The sequence below is a fragment of the Bombus fervidus genome, chromosome 14, assembly GCF_041682495.2.
Source record: "Bombus fervidus isolate BK054 chromosome 14, iyBomFerv1, whole genome shotgun sequence".
Taxonomy (NCBI): domain Eukaryota; kingdom Metazoa; phylum Arthropoda; class Insecta; order Hymenoptera; family Apidae; genus Bombus; species Bombus fervidus.
Window position 1 is genome coordinate 4,913,571 of NC_091530.1, and position 18,273 is coordinate 4,931,843.

The 18,273-nt window shown below is 40.1% G+C and overlaps 1 protein-coding gene across 10 annotated transcripts in view; it reads left to right on the forward strand.

The window, feature by feature from the left end:
• Positions 1–18,273, forward strand: part of Zfh2 (Zn finger homeodomain 2) — a 399,771-nt gene that overhangs the window by 50,170 nt on the left and 331,328 nt on the right. For 6 of the 10 annotated variants that reach the window (XM_072017176.1, XM_072017173.1, XM_072017178.1 and 3 more), the window contains exon 1: positions 528–2,544. The exons of 2 other annotated variants lie outside the window; for them this stretch is intronic. The gene's annotated coding sequence lies outside the window, so the exon portion shown is untranslated. Of the gene's footprint in view, positions 1–525; positions 2,545–18,273 lie in introns of those variants that run through there. 2 more of the 10 variants (XM_072017182.1, XM_072017179.1) reach the window with 2 other exon arrangements.

Consider the following 18,273-nt stretch of genomic DNA (forward strand, 5'->3'; position numbering starts at 1 on the left):
CGACCAATTAATCGGAGTAAATCCGTCGACGGAAAGTTGGTCTGGTTGCGCGCAGTTCGTTCTAAAAATACGCGGCAAAGGATTAGCAGAAAAGTTTCCAATTAAGCGATCACCGGATGTTGAGCGCGACCGACGCGCGCGCGTTCCTCAAATCTACCGTATACCTACTATCCGACGCGTGTGCAGCGACGGCAGTAGAAACAGACCTTCGAACCGGACCACGTTTCTGCAACTAAGCGGCAAGTAGAAAGAGTTAGACCGTACGTACAATGAAAAACCAGTGACGTAGCGAACGATCGAGGGATCGATCGATAACTTGCGATGGCGTTTCCCAGCCGCTACGATTGATTTTCGATGGTCCCGCGATACTTCCTGACGTCATCGAGGCGTTTGTTTAATGAGCGGCTACCAGCCTCTCCCCACGTCGTCCCTACTCGAACAGAAATCGCGGCCAGAGGGAGACAGAGCTAGCGGAGTTCGTGGAGGGGGCGTAAGGAGAGTGAGAAAGAAAGAGAGGAAGGGGAGAGAGGTAGTATCGTGTCGGACGCTGGACGAGGCGCACGCTCGATGCGAAGCAGCGCGTGCTTTCACGCGCGGAAAGCAGGAAGCGGTGTGTGTACCAGGACACGACACGGTTGGTCCTGGACCCGGTGGTGTCCACGCGGTCCTGCCGGCTTTCGAGGTATCGTCGCGTCGACAGGACTGGCCAGCCGTGGATCGTGCATGGCCCCGCGGACCAGGAAACAACGCTGCTGCTGGTAGTAGTCGTCTACAGAAAGGAACGAACACGTCCGAAAAGTAGTCACGGACCGTACATCGTCGACCACGCGGCACACGTGAGCGGAACGAAGACGAACCGCTACCGAGCGCGACCGAACGCCAACGAGTCGCCACGATCGTCTCTCTCGGGGTATCCTGGCTCACCGCTGATTGGCCGAAACCTCGAGGAAGTGGTCACCGTCGACGAGGGCTCGGACCACATCGCCACGTGAGTTCAGCGCCGTATCGCGAACCAGGATATCGCGCGCGCCTTTTCACCCGATCCTGCAGCTGCATTTTGCCGAGCACCCACCAACGTCAGCTTTCCGAGCTCAGACAACAGGATCGCTTCGAACGATCTTCGAGTCGACTTTGCCGCGGTGTTCTCGAATCGACATCGCGGACGACGATTACCTACGGAATTGTTTCTCCTTGTAACATCGCGAATTGGTGGTCTTCGCTGACCACAATCGGGAGTATCGCACGTCTATGAAAATTAAACGACGATGTTGTCCCTGTTGATCGGACGGTGTTTAAACGAAACTCGTAAAAATCGAGTGACAAGTGAATAGAACGAGACATTGGATCGTTTCGAATGCACTGGCTGTAGAACAGGCGTACGACGAGATCCTTAAAAACCGGAACGTCAACCATAATACCAGGTCTGCTCGGCCCTGAACCGGAATCGATCTACGTCATCGTAGTCATCACGTGGTGATCCTGACCTAGGCCAATGTCTTTACCCCATATGACGTTGCGCCTTTCAGTCGGTGTCATCTAGACACGCAGATCCTACTTCCCTTCTAAATATAAAAGCATGCTCGACTCGTGGGCGAAAGTCTTCGACCATGGAAACGACGAATAATCCGCGGAGCCACGTTGACGAATGGCAAGGATCATCGGACCAGTCTCGAATTCGATTTTTCTCGCGAAGTTGAATCTTACGCGTCGAATTTAACGTCGTAATTCGCGACGTACTGTCTTCTATCGACACAAAGGAGAAAGTTGGTGTCTTCGAGTGTTATAAATAGAAGTGAACAGTGAATAAAACTTGCCGGTCAAGGAAAATCTCTTTTCTCTCGAATCTCGAATCTCTTTCTGCGGCGAAACTATTATTCCCAAATTTTAACGTGATCCACGGAGTTCGATGACTTTGTGCACAAAAAGTGTATACTACCGTTTCGCTCGTTCCTTTTCTATCATTTCATTTTTACATTTTCTCGAAACATATATACGGTAAATGTTACGTAACGAACACGCAGTGAAACTCGTAGATTAATTCCGTGATTGTTTACGGTTTAACGGTAACGATATAAGCAAGAAAAAGTTGTTTATCGGTCGACGAGAACTACGTAATTCACCGAGAGTCGATGATAGAGATCCTTTTCTTTCTACTTTAGATGCCTCGCGCGTCTAGTGTGTTTAATGACAGTTGTATCTGGTAACGGTACGTGTTTATATTAGTCGTGTCGAGGAAGAGATCAACGAACTAAATGGTGCGTCGTGAACGAGTCGAAGGGTAAACTCGAAAGGAATTACATCGCACAAGGTACACCTCGGATAGGTTAATCGAGAGATTGTCAACGATGATTTACACCGGTTGAGGACGGGTGATTAGGTGATTCAGCCAGGGGGAATCAACAAAAAAGTTACAATCTCGTGCATATTCCAGAAGACTAATCACAGACCTATCGACCCACCTTCGTTCAACAGGAAATTGTTCTTTCTGATATTAACAAAATTTCTACCTTCCACTCGGAAACGAAGATCTTCCTCTTTGACCTGGTATGTGACGTTTTATATTTTGAGAATATCTTATTGGTAAATACGTTATTATGGTAGAATTGCTTCGTTACTTATCTTTGCGTAAATCAAACATTTATATTTACCGTAATTTATTTAATTACTATCCGATCTTAGTTCTCGAATTAAATATACCAACTTATGATCTTTCGTAAATTAGTAACTCACGAGTTGTACATTACCTTAGAAAGAAAAACTCATAAATAACACTCGGAGAAATCTATTAGACCACGCGAACTGTTATAAGATATGACTGTAATAAAGAAATCGATAGTTTCAAACGGAGATTATAAACACGTTTTTTCTCGGTTCTTAATGCACGAAACAAGATGACTACCGAGTGCATGTAATTGGAGGGGGAGGTGGAAGAGCAATGGTACGCATGCACTCCCCTCCATGGCATTTTGCAGAGCATAAAATTCAGGATCGCGAATGCTTTAGTGCCATCAATCAACAGTGCCACACGATCTATACAATTACTCCCTTTTTAATATAAGCCATTTTCCTAGAAAAATTGTTCAACAATCTTAACTGCCTCGTCACACGAAACATCACAACGGTTACGTACGAAAAACACTTGAGAAATCAAAAACATTGCTACTCGCAACGCTGATTCTAAAAACAGCGCCATTTTTGCAACTAAACAAACCGATACTGGTTCAACAAATACAAATATTGCCCTAGACACTTACAAACAAACCAGTACTAGTTTCGCAAATACTAACACACCTTGAGACACGAAAATAGCAAAGTTTGCCTTTCATAAAGACAAACTTTAGTTCTTTATCTACCTACATAGGATATCGATTTACATGGCGAAGAAACCTTCAAACCTTCGACATCATTTTCTCAACGCGATACACGTATCGACGATCCGTAGAATTTCCAATATCCGCGCGCGATACGAAAACACTATCACGCCAAGTCTGAATGAATAGATCCCAAGTACACCGGCGTTTAGTTGGCGAAACATCAAGCGTCCGCTTGCCAGAAATTTGCTTGGTACACTAAGCATCGTAAAGACCGGCTAACGTAATTCCCGCATCGTTGTAAAAATAAACAACCATCGAGATAACCGTTGCTACGTCCTCGCGGAGATTCTTCGCGCAGCACGAACACCACGACGACGACGGCGACGACGACGACGACGACGACGACGACGATGTCGAAGAGGAGAAGAAGCGATGGCGGCAACCGCCTCCGAAATGCCCGCCGACACGAAGCTCTAATCTCGCTCCGCTCCGTAAACGGCCGAGCTAATGACAGACAGGAAACGACGTTTAATTAAAGTACGCACTTCCGGTAGGAACGTTTTCACGAGACCGCGTCGCTGACCACCGCCGCGCTCCAACTAGCCGTTGCGTAATTCCGAACCGGAGATAAAGGAACGAATTATCGCGCCGTGATGTTCCCACGTTTTCCTCCGTGTTCGATTCGCAGCAGTTTTGTGCGGTGTATTTTAGAATGTCGAAAGGAATATAGGGTGTACGAAGGGTAGGTTGGCGGGGAGGCAGTTGATACGAAATTAATATACACCGGCGATGCGAGTCGTGGTAGCCCAGCTCGAAAATTTGATGCCAATTACGTTTGATGGCACTTTAATGAGGTTGCTCAGGAATGCGATGTTTCCTTGGCGCGATAAGCTCGTTCAGTGGTCACTTCGTTTTGGTTTTTTGGGTGGCTTGGCCGCTCGGTTGTTTCGTTGAAGGAAGTAGGAGTTAATTGAAGAACCGAAGTTTCGCTGGGCTAAGTTCGTGTACTCGAGGAACTTGCAGTTTCAATTTTGTGGAGATTTATTTGCTTTTTAAACCTAATATATCTTTAATGTCATGTATAAAAGATGAGGATACATTTTGGAAATTCATCTTCGAAAAGAAATCGTTGTTTGAAAAAGTTGCGTTATTTATTTCTTAACGCGTAACAAATTGTTGATAGAAAAATTGCGTGTGTTAGAAGCACTGTTATTTGAATTTTGTATAATTGTATAAAGTATCTTTTACGATATAATTTTACTGGTCTTAATACGAATAACGATCGATATAATAGGATATTAACCTGTTCTACGCATTATGCTCGTTCCTCTCTAAAATTCCACCCTCATCACGCACTGACCAACCCTAAGGATAGTTACCCCTGCACATGTTCGAACGTATACACTTGTAGTCGTCATTCAGCCACTCTGACGCACGCACGCATTCTTTGTGTTTCTGTTTCTGTTTCTACCCAGATATTTTAGCAGCACTCCCCAGGAACATTTTTCTTCTGATGTCATATCTTTTTATACGTTCTCCTTTCAATCTATATAACGTTTATAAAAACAATATATTTATTACTACATTTGCAATGTACTCAATATTCATACATATCGTATACATTGTTGCATCTCGAAATTTCTCGTAAATGCATAAACATCCGGAATCTATTAATAATCATCATAGTCGTCTTCCTGTACAATCATGAATATATTAACTGTAATTAACACTGATTTTCTTCACTTTCGCCATCTTTATATACTTTAGACGCTTTATATACATGTCACATTCGCCTTTTCATTTTGGTCAAAGGAAACGCGCTACAAAGTATAGACAAGCAATTCACGATCGACAAAGTCATGTTCGTACAATGATTGTTACAAGAAACGTGACCCGAGGAGCGAGTAAAAAGCAAGTGCCGAAAGTGATGGCGCGAAGAGAGAAAGCGATTCTATGGATTATAATGAACGCGGACGGTCTGTTGCTGGGTGTAAATGATTTTATTGCTAAACGTTATAACTGGTATTAACGTCCAAGCGATTATTTCATCGGTATCGGCGTTTGGTTTTTATGCGCGATCGATTTCTGTGGGAAAGGCAACGTCGTTTTCGGCGCGCGGAAACGTTTTCATTGTGGATCGTTACAATGTGCCTGATCGCTGCGAACCGTTGCACAATTAACGATCGATATAACAATCGCAGAGGAACTGGTTAGAGAAAACCATTCGTTTTTGTCCTTAAAAACTCGTTGCCACGTTTCCACGTTGCGATGGAACGATCGGAGACCGATTCGTGTTCCAACTTCGATCGATTCGGTTTTTCCACTTTCACTTTAATTTGCGTGAAAGTAACGATTGTGTCCGTTCGGCATTCGTTAATTTTGACGTATTGAGTATTACTGAGCATCGAAGAGTGGCCAAATATATGTTGCTGGACGTTATCTTGAAATGTTTAATACGTAAATTGACAATAACGTATAACATACAGTTTCATTAAAAATATAGGAAATTGAAATCTCTAGTGGTAACAACTTGCGTCTTTCTTCTTTATTAAACGAAATAAATTTCCAATGACGAATATCTTCACGTATTTAGGAAACGTGTCTTAGTATCTTTATATACCGCTAAATATTCGATCAATATTTTAATTGCGAAATATCCCACGAAAAGAAAGAAAAAAATACAACTTTTTTTCAATAACGTTTCCCTATATTGCTCGAAATTTCCAAGATACAGAACGTTCACGATACATCCTAAAAGTATATAAAAATGTTTAAAATAGAACTGTTATTTTACTACTCTACACAGTCGCGCAATATTCCCTTGTACTTTCCATATTGTCAAGAAAGTTTCCACAAGCTCCACCTTACCTCATCGTAAAACAACAAAGAAAGATAGAGAGAGATAGATAGATAGATAGAGAGAGAGAGAGAGAGAGAGAGAGAGAGAGAGAGAGAGAGAGAGAGGAAAAAAATTGGATGATGCGGTGGAAAAAATGTCCGAGTCAGTGGCAGTGCATCCGGTAGTTCTTGTCAAACAGCTGTCGAACGCGCGGAAAAAGCGCGACGCCGCAACTGTTCGCGTTCACGTTTTTCCGCGGCTGTGGAGCCGCGGTAAATTTCGAACTTGTTGGCAACAAGTGTTTCCCTCCGTGTTACACGATTGCACGGCTTAAGTTTCAGTCGCGGACGTACCAAATTTCCGCAACACCTGTTGCGAAACATTTCGAATTTGCCAGCCAGACCGAACTTTCCTGCATCTCTCACACTCTCTGTCTCTTTGGCTTGCCTGCCGGTGGTGGTGGTGTTTCGAGTCGAGGCTCGGCTTAATTTCAGAGGATGATTATTATTATTATTCCTCTTCAGCATCGTTCTGGGTGCCTGGTCGCCTCTATTTTTAAATATTATTGCCAGGCCCCCCACCCACCATCGAAGCTTCTTCTTGTTCTCGAATTCCAGAGTCTGCTCTATCTTCTGCCCCGCATTATTCACCGGTCATTTATTTTTTACCGGCGTTAATCGTTCGTTATTCGCCGGCTCCTCGCGACACGTCCGACACGGATAGACGACTTTTTATTGAACGATATTTATGCACGCTATAAATTTCGATGTTGCCCACATTTTCGCACACGAATCCTCCGACGAGTCTGTTTTCCTTCGACTGTCGTTAATCGAAAGCCGTAGCGGAGTATACGGGTTCCTAGTTTTTAACAATTTTGAAATATTTATGGGCGCGTGAAGATTATTTATGCGAGTCGAATGCCTTATCTTTTTCCTTCGTGTAGATCTTATTTCGTGTATACATGTTTTCTATATAAATTACATCTTTTTTCTATATAGGATAATGTCAGTGAAAGAGAATAAGTTATTAATTTGATAGAAATTGAGATTTGTCAAGCCGACAAGAATTGAGTTGCTAGGTCGAACGTAGAAATTAGATTCGTTAGAATACAGAATGTATAGGTTAAAAGTTCTAAAGCGATATAAATAAACAATGATTCTAATTATGCGAAACTACTATTGATGAGCTATTCAATTTCCTTTTTCAAGAAATGATAGTTACATAAATAACGACTAATATACCATCATTGTTAATTACATGTAGTATTAGTCATACTAGACAGACAATAAACGGGCTGAATTTACTGTGACTGAAATGTAGAAAATGTTAAAAGCAAACGAAAATGCTTAACGAAATATACAAGCACATCGAAGCACAAAAAGATTCAAATCGAGGAACTAGTGTTTGAAACTGTACAAATGAGTTATACGAGAATTCCTTTGATCTTTGATACCCTGCCACTTAAAATCGCTTTGAAATTTCCGATATTACTGATTCGCGAGAGCCTACAAATACTTCGACTCCTCGATTAATTAATTATAGTAAGCCTGGATTAAAAGTATACTTTACAAAAATCGTTTCGAATTTAACAGAACGTTAAAATGAAAAATACGATGCCTGTTTCACCGAACGATTTTCATACTCCACTTTCCTGACGATCTATTAATTTCCATTTGATATATCACGCCGTCGCGTTTCATCAGCGCTTCGGCAACGTATCCGTCCTTCGACCGCGGCAAATGACGCAGATCATGACTAACGAAGCGTCTTGTTCACGATATGCCGTAATCGTCTCCTCGTCAATTAACACCGTGCCGAACGCGTAGCGTTCATTACGCCACCTATAAATTATGCACACATATAAAAGAGTAGGAAATACCGCGGTCGACCAACGTGTGACTAATTCTTTCTTTGGAATCCAAAAGCGTGTCATCCTCGTGCCTCGACCTCGCTCCACAATTCGCGCGAATCGTTCGCAAATTTCGTTTTCACCGCTAGCTATTTTCAAAGTTTCTTCTTCTCATCTCTTCGTCCTACATTTTTCCGTTTCTGTTAAGTTAGAACGATTTTTAAACGGAGAAGTTCGAAAAAGGAGGAGATGTTGCAATTTTCGTGTGGAAAAACCACGTTGGGATATTTAATTACCCGCGCGAGAGGTATTCTGAATCGATAAGAGGTTTCAAATGATTGAATAAATGAATATTCAAAGAAATCGTTGCCTCACGAGACGCGGAACGATGGAATGAGATTTAGAGGAATTTTAATACCTGTGTAATCGATAGTAGCTGGTCCAAAAAAGAGCTGTAGCAAAAAGAGAGAAAAGAATAAAGTTATCAAAGATGCGAATTGAGTAGAAACATTACGACCGTCGCTGATTCATTACTAAAAAATCTTTGAATCGTTAAGTACCACGCATACGAATTGCCGATAAGAATATTATTAATTTCACACCACGCGGAATACGAAATTAAAGATTGAGATAAATTAAGAGCTTTGCATTTTGGAAACATTCTCGAGCCACCGAAAACATTTACAGAGATACTTTGATTAATCAATTAATAAAAACAGAAGTAGCTAGGTTTTTCGTTTAAATTTACGATCAGACTTTGATAAAATTAATTGAGAAAGCCTAGAAATTCAAATTTTCATATTTAGATACATTCGAATCCATTTTATTTTAAGTAGCTTGAAGATAGAAATATTTGCCAATTTCAGCTCCTAATTTACTCCTTCATTTAGGGATATCGACTTCCGGATTATTTTCTGTTCGTTCTGCTCCTCCCTAAAAATATAGCGTGTCGAATGTAATTCAGTAGACTGTATTTAAATAAGTAAGTTAAATAAGTGATATTTTAATATGCGATATATATTTCGGAACCATAAGCCACAAAGTCATTGAACTTCAATAACACATTCAAGTCCAAGTTCAATTCAAATATTCGTGATTTAGGAACGAATCCCACGCATCAGATTCTACGAAGTGAAATATAGCGAAGCGTTCGTATCTCTTTTAAAATTTATCTTAAAACATGTAAAAAATTCAAGTTAATAGCGTTCCAGCTAAGATAAAAACCACACAATCAGTACGGGTTTTCCTTGAAATCAAGTTCGATATGTAAATGTATGCTAAAAATCAGCTTTAATCTCTTAATGCAATGTTTTAATATAACTTTTATATACATTTTTAGTTACGTTCCAAATTTTACCAATACAATCACGATACTCGTCTTTCGCTACAGCTCTGATGAAATTCCAAAATTTAGTGTTTCGTATAACGCATATAACATATTCGTAAAAAATTCTCCGTGGTAAGTGTTCGAATACTAATTTCTTAATCAACGATACTTCGATTTCTTAATTACGAGAAAGAGCCGAGAAAAGATAATGAATGATCGCGCAAAGCTTTGAAAATTTGAATTTAATTGTATCCAGCTGGAGAAGAAAGTTACGGTTGATTATCATCGACCGACAGGAGCAGGAACAGTTTCACTATCGACACACAGGATACAGTCGCATACTCGAAATAGTTGCGCGACAAGCGAGCAACGTTGTTCGTCGTCGATATTTCTGTGATAAAGGTGGTGCGTGGCCTGCCACGGAGTTGCCAGTGTATTTCTGTTCCTTTCACAATAATTGGCTCGTAGCGGCACTTTCGTACGGTAATTATCGCGCCAGTAAAGTCACGCACTTTTAATTCACGTGGTTGCGCGATTGGCGAGTGGATCGATCGACCAGGAATCGTGGGCGAGGATTTTACCAGCGATATCATCGATACCTTTAATTCAGCCTCTCGTCCAGTCATTTGTCCTTCGACTAAATGTATTCTAACAATAAGTAGCTCATCGAACGGCCTTTAAAGCTCGTCTTGTTTAACTCGTCGACGAAACGTTATACTCTAAGTTACAATATGTGAAATTCTCGGTTTCGTAACAATTTTCTAAACCTTTCTTTTCAACAACCATGTTTCTTTTCGCGGATAATTTTATAAGACTTTTAAACAGTGAATTTTTTTTCTTTTACGTTTAATTACGTTTGTTTCATCTTTTAAATACGTGACCGTATTTTTCTTAGGATTCGGTGAAATATGAGACGTTAAGTGTCGTTACTTGTGCTTTCTTATTAAACATATTAGGCATACCAAATAGCATTAAACACGTTAGATGTTGTTAATCTTCAGTATCTTCTTTCTACATCGCTCTTTTGTTTCGACAAACGTGTAACTAAGCTTGTAAGGAAATTTCTGTTTAATTCGAAGTTTATGTTTTATCCGAAAGAAACTTCAGACGTTATAATACAACACGTATCAATCGTCATCTTCAGCTTTATTAACAACTTCCCCTTAACGATCAACTAATCTCGATGTTACTATCATTGAGCGCGCGTTACGCTCAAACCGAGGATAATTCGAATCAGCAGAAGCAAAAAACCTCGCGCCTCGTCCTAACTAGCCGTCGAATGCAGATTTTAAAGCGAATCGGCTCGATAGATTAGCTAAAGCCGTTTCCTCTATACGCGGCCAATTTATTTGCGTTACAAGCGTATCGCTTATTCCGCGTAAGCACTCTCGAGGCTTCTGGCCTCGGAAGAAAATTTTGTTCTAACGCAATTTACTGGAATCGTTACGCTAAAAGACCAACCGACCAGCTACGATCCCCAGCTTCCGTGATTAATACTTTTCTCTTTTTCCTCGGTTTTGATTTTCTTTGTTTTCCTCCGTTTCCTTTTGCCTCGATCATTTAAACGAGTTTATGATGAGCCACTTTGAGGTTCGTGCCAGAATCAAATGAGGTTGCCTGGATATTGGAAGCGAGGCAGCCCGTGCAGTGGATATATAGAACGTGCAAGCGGAAAAGGAATAGTTTACGAGCTATAACGAACGACGCTGGAACGTTGTGTCGAAGGTTTTTGCCGGACGCATTTGATTATTGGCTAATGAAGTAGCAGCGATAATTGCAGCGACGTTTTTACTTCGCGCCCGCTTCGATTTTATTCGTTTATCCACAGCGTACCGATATTAGTAAGCTTGCACGTGCAAACAAAATAGGAATACATAACGCTTGCTCAATATCTAGGAGCCAATAAAACGGATGGCGAGAAGTTATGCGTTCGCGAAACATTGTAATTCCGCGGGGCATGTTATTATTGTGCGCTACTATTTTCAGCAGCGCGACTACCATACGCCGAAGCAAATCTATGCCGCAATGAACGCCGTTAACTACGTTTTCCTCACCCACGCTATATGCACTCCGTGAACTTTTCACGTTTGATGGGGTTTCTTTTGTGCTTTCTTTGACATTTGATTAAAGTGTTGCTAAAGGTCATTTTTAAACGAAGACTATGTCATTAAGAACGAGGCAACGAAATAACGCGTAGAAGTTGGATGAATGCAACGTTATTAAAAATATGTAGAGTTAGTAAGTTATCGTACCGTTTTGTCAAGATACAAAATCTTGGTACCAGAATAATAGATACATTACGGAAACCCATTGTATAAATTGGAGGTAGAAAATGAGATTCTATAATATGAAAAGAAAATAGTTTATTACAGTGCTCGAAGATATTTCAATTTCTTCGGACTTTATAAAATTGTAGGATCTGCATAGAAGGAGAGATAGTAACGAAAAAAAAAATTGCGAATAATTTGAAAAGAAAATAGTTTATTATAGCGATCAAAGATAGTACAATTTCTTTAAACTTTGTAAAATTGTACAAGCTAAATGGTAGAAGAAACAATAAAACGATAAAAATGTTGAAATTTTCGGAATTTCTTTTCATAATTACAACAGAAACGAATTCAATTCAGATCAATTCAAAGGTATAATATAGCGAGATAAAAAAGTAGTTTATACAATGTGTGACGTCAATTCCACCAAAATAATTAATTCTTTAGAATGGACTTTAGATTAATGAGTTATTCATTACTGTCGTTAGAAAATCAAAGTAATAGAACATTTTTGCGATCACATTGCATGTGATAGGATGAACAGAAAACTACGTTCTAAAAGATATGCCTATGATCTTACACCTTTTACAACAGTTCGTGAAATATTTAATGTATTCTCGGTTTAGATTACACGTGGACATTTTTTCGATATCTGCTAACGATAATAAAACTATAAACTGAAGGAATTCACGCGGTTACATTTTGGGATTTCGTTACGTATCTATTAGTTTTCTGTTACTTAAAGATAGAAAACATACTAAAGAAACGTCTTTCGTTTCGTACGGATCGGTCTTCTATTAATAACCGGTCTTTTATTAACGAAATAATCACTGTGATTTTCTGACTACAAGATGAGATAGCATGATTCGTGAATTTTCTGAGATATCAATTTTTTGCTCCTTAAACCTCCCACAGTACTATCTCGTACATAATATTGCTAGTCCACCTTTCTTCCTACAGAATTTTACTACATTTTCTTTAAACCTGTTTTCTATCAACACTCTAAGTACAACCTGCTATTAGTCACAAAATATTATCTATTTCTAGTATACGTATACAGTAACTACTACTTTGATATTCATTTCGTTAATGAAGCGATTCATGATAAATCTACTAGCATATTTCAGATCTTTTCTGTAGTATCTACCTCTCTTATCTTGTATCCTGCGCATGCTTGTTTAGCATATTAACGGTACGCCAAATTAATCTTTGTCACAAAATCTCTATTTTATCGATGTACATTCTCCTTGAACACTCGATCCAATTACACTTCACGTAAATTGATAATGCCATTATTATCGTATAAGATCTTACATATCTTCATTTCGCTTAATTGTTTCTTTGAATTTTCTCATTTCTTTAATTCTTTCGTAAATTCTTCCAATTCAAATGGTAAATACGAAATCTTCGTCTTTCGTTTGACAACAAAACTGCTAGTCATGCCAGTGAAAGCCCATTGCTAAAAATTCACCGAGCTATCCTAGAAAAGGATATACACATCGTGCCAACATGTGGGCGGCGTGAGAACTTGCACTGCACGCTTACACTTCCCTCTTTCCAGTTTTATTTTTATCTTATACACATAGATAGGATCTATCAAACGTGGATTCGAATTCTCTACAAAATTCAACACATAGATAACCGTACACGTATCTATCGTCGTTTTAGAAGAACACTTGACGACACTGTAAAAGTAATAATCTTTCACCAGACAAAACAAAACAATTTTAGTAATTAGGTAATAAAGTACCAGTGGTAAACAACCAAATAGTAATCGATAGCTATACGGATGTTTTACGAACTCAACAGAAAAAATGACACCGAACTTGAGTTTTGTCTCATTTCGAGGTTCTTAATATTATAACGTGTACTGGAATATTTTTCCATACAACTATTTATCGTGCATATAAATTTTCCATAAACGTATCAACACCCGCAATGTCTGCTAATCAAAAAATAAAAAAAAGATACGTTGGAATTGAAGCAACTGTTACGATACTCCAGCAACCTTCGTCGGAAGCGTAAAACTTTTCTCACAGCAGCATTAACCACGTTGCCCGAAATGTTTCAATTTTTCTGCATATTGCCATTGTTCCTCCCTTAGAGGAGGATATTACTTCCCACGATCTCTTCCTTTATCTTTCACGAATCTCACCGATTCCCGGCGAAAAACCGCAGGTAGACAGAGGGAAGCGGTGAAAACGACGTCGACCGGATGAATTGTTGGTCCGTTCACGCGGTACGTACCGTCCGTCAACGTCCGTGTACGAACGAACTCGCGTCGCGTCCTTCGTCGGTCCGAACGAGCCAGAGAACGGCTAATTACTGGGCCGCGCATAATTGCCGCAAATTAAGGAATTTAAGCGGGGAACGTTCGAAGCGAACGCTGGCCGCTCATTAATTGGCCCGCTTGATTGCCACTTGCTTGCGTCGCTAAGCGCTAGATTGTAAACACTCGGCCAGTTAATTGTCCGGCGAGTGTCGCGCGAGTTGTCGTTACCGCGGCCCCGAGCCGATAATTAAGCCTCCCTCGGCCGCGCCAGCCGGTCAGCCACGTATATAACGAAACGCCGCGAGCGGTGTTTTCGATCTCGCCAACAGATCGCGATCTCGAACACGAGAGCAGAATCTTAACTTCGTCGCGAGTGTTTCGTTGCGAGTCGTTGCACCGCAGAGAAGATAATGGAGGGTAATGAGGGAGAGTACGAGAGTTACGACGCTTTTGGATAAAGAGAATTGCCTGGGTGGTATGCGATTGGTTGCTGGTTTACAGATCGGTCGGAGGTGGGATGATAGGTTTGTTGGATGATTTTAGTGAGCTCGATAAGGTTTAAGTATATACGAAGGGAGGTTTCTAACACTCAGAAATAGCTTACGTAGCTTTCTACCTTCGATGGGATAATTTTTGATCGGCTTTACTGGATTTCGGAATGTACGAGAAGGTGTTACTGACCTCTAAAAACGTCTCGACACTTAAGTTGCATCTTGAATAACAATTTGAGCAATCTATTCCGAGAAAATGGTATTCTTTCGTTTTTTCATCGGAAAATAAAACTTCACAGAGAATGAAAAACATCGATATTCATTTCAAAGGTTAAAAGTTTACATCTTACGAGAAATTCTTTTCGTTAAAAGGAGGTTCTAGTCTATCTACGTTCTACATATATCAAACGTCGTATTACCGTAAGAAGTAGGAATGATTGAATTTGAGCTCGACGATACCGTAACTCGGTGATTTCAATTCTAATCAACGACTGTCAGTTAGTCACTCGTCATCAATATATTTAGACTAATATTCGGGGAATCATCTGGCGCGAGGAGACATGCACGAGCAACGTGTGAGAAAGTTCGTCGAATGCGCGGTAAAATCGGCCGAAGGCGTGTCTGCGATTCATTCCGCGTTGAATGCGTCTCGTGAAGCACGTATAGCATAGGATACCGAACACGAGTAACGTAACTGGTTGCAAGCCGCGCGATTTTAAAGTATTATTGGATTGTGATGTAATGAAGTATATATGCATGCATTTCATTATTATACCATCTTTTTCCCTTGCGTTTAAATTAAAAATACGTCGAAGAAGAAAATCGCACATATTCCGTACGTGGTGCTTACTTCTTTTCAAGGTATATACGAATAATCTGTTGATATCGAAGAACATGCGAGTTTTATTAAAAACTTTCAAACTTCTTTTATCGATCAAGTAGTACGACAAAGTAATATAGTTACGTTCCACTGTACAGCGAGTAAAATAATTGGGTTTACACGCGTAGAGAAATCTAGGTTATTCGATTCTATGAATTCCAAAATAGTATTTTCTATAGTTGCGTTATCTAAAAGCTGTTTAAATAGTAAAAGAAAAAAAAACATAGTAATGGCTGGTAGATCAATCTGACGAGCATGATAAACCAGGCGGAATTTACACAGTGTCAAATCTGAAATATGAACTGAGGCAGTATGACGAAGAAGAGTAGGTGCTGGTCTATTAACCAACACCGTGCCAACAAAGAGACACCGTCTGATAGTTAACCCGATAGACGAAGAAATTCTTTATTGCCGTACGCAAACATCGCGAACCTACTTACAATATAATGCAATATTATTTGCGAACGAACTCGAGCTCTACAATATGAAACATTTATTATGATTGAACGTTTCTTAAATGCAGACAGAAAAGGAGAACCTTCGTTTAATGTATAAAATAGTAAATGAAAGTTACTTCGCGTAAAACAGATAGAAATTATATTTTTATTCTACGATTGGAAGAAGAAATATAAGCGAGAAGGCAAAAGCGTTTACAAACGAACACGGACAGAGGAAGAAGGAGAGACAGGGATCGAGGGTACAAAGTGTCGCGGTGAACAGCCGGATGCGCGCTTCTGGTCCCGGCAATTAATAATTAAGAGCCCCCGGCCGGCGAGCTAGGTGGGGAGACGGGCCGTTAATTAATCGAAGCTGCGTGGTCGAGCGAGCGCTAATTACAATTTATAATTAAGCAGCTTAAGCTCGCGATGCCTCGTGAGCCGGTCCAGAGCCGTGCCGCGTGCAATTAATATGATTAATCGTTCCGCGAATTGTCGGCCCGGGCTGGGAGTGTAACGGCTCGAGATTCGAATTTAAAATCGGCCGTCTTGATCTTCCGACCCACTCGCTCGAGATTGCTGGGATACGCGAAAGAATGCAAACGTTCTGTTCGAGCGTGTTCGAGGCACCGTTGTCAGGAATCGAGTTTTGACCGAGCATTGTATCTTTAGTTTCAATTGTTTCTTTTTTCTTCTATCGCGATATTTATTTCGATAAATCTGCCGATGACTGATTTTTCTACGTATAATAAAATACTTTGAATTTACGCGTTATAAGATTCTATAGACGAGTAATTAGAAAAATGACACGTCTTGTTCTTTCCTTTTTCCTTTCGTATTTATATTTGAAAAATTGTGCTGTACTTAGAGAAAGGATTTGTACACATATATTTTGTTGAAGCAACGAGTAAGATCTTTTCTAAATCCTCGTAATAGTTTTCTTTCTAAATTAATCAATTGCATCATGCAATACTAGCTGATAGAGATAAATGAAGATTTTACGTGACAAGCTACTACACGATGGGTATACTAACATTCAGTGTTATAATTAATTCGTGCAGCTTTTATTTCAATAATTTTTTCAAGTTTTATAACCTGTCCCATTGATCGTCTTATGAATCAATGTGCTATATAAAGTTTTACCGTAACTACTACCTCTTCACTTTAGTTTCGTAGTTCTCTCATTTCACGTATAGATGATCCCCTTGCTATACTTTCTCTGTTCTATCTCTAACATTCTTTTGCTTTTTCTGAATTAATAAATATCGCTAATGGTATGTAAATCGACATTAATGATAATTAATTCTAAATTAATCGTTCCAAAATACACGCGAAATGTAAATTAAAATATGCAACTTTCGTCTTAAGTAAAAGATAAATAGCACTGGTCTTTGTGCAAAGACTCTGTGTAAGAATTTTAGAAAGCCAAGCGAAAGCCAAATCCCGTTTATTAAAAAGAGGACGGACAGACGTTTCTCGAAGTCTCGGTCGTGGCCGCGATCATTAGAAGAAAGGTTAATTACCGACGTGCGTACGTTATAAAATACCACGTCACTCGGCGTCCCGTGCAACATCCACTGAAACTAATCAATCAGAGTTATCCTGCCGGCGCGAACAATACGTCTTGTATCAATAAATGTTGCATTTATCTTCCTTGGCGTTATTTAAACGCTGCACCTCGTACGATCTCGTCCGCAGATTCGGATTTTTATAGGCGCCATTACGAAACGTACCGTCTTCGCGATTGCGTTTCGCGAAAGACGGAACCCAGGTATGAGAGATGCGAGGTATGAAAGCTTAGCAACGCCTCGATCGGTCGTTCGCGACCGAAGAAACATTAATTACGACGACTTGATGCATGGAAACGCCGCGCGCCACTACGCCGTGTAATTAATCGCTGCAGGTGGAAGATGATATCGATTTTGTGGCGCTCGTCCCGACGATTCGTCGGATACGCGCGATCGCGATGCCAAGCTACGGCTAGAGAAAAGAGAAAACCCTTAAAGAGAAGTAGAACTTTGCGGGGAAAAAGTATTTGTTGGAATCTATGCCTCATTTCTCATGGTGATGAGATGCTCGAATAAATTAGATTGCGAATATTTCTGCGACTTCATATTCTTATACACGTGATTCGCGAAACGGAATCTAAGCTGATATCTATCTCATCCGATAAATATTTTAAAGAATATCGTACTGTGAATATTTACACATATATTTGTATTTACTAATTTCGTGTGTCTTAATTTCACATTATCCACAATTAACGATCTTTCGCCTATTACGCCAACAATTTTGTCTCTTATTATACGTTTCTCGTAGCACGTTCGAGTGATTACATCATCAAAAATATAATCCTGCCGAATCAAACAGCGTCACCGCTGCGAAATCACAGTGACATCACGTCGCTTGTCTCTATCGAGTTTCATTCTACTTGCCACGCGTCGTGTAAAATTCACGAGATCGTAAATCCATTGCTATCTGATTAAATCCACAGGAATTCCAACATTACAAGAATTGCGATGTTGTAATTAATAATAATAAGCGATGTTAGAGTAGAGTTAAGGGCACGACGAATATTATTTTTCTCTTATGAGACA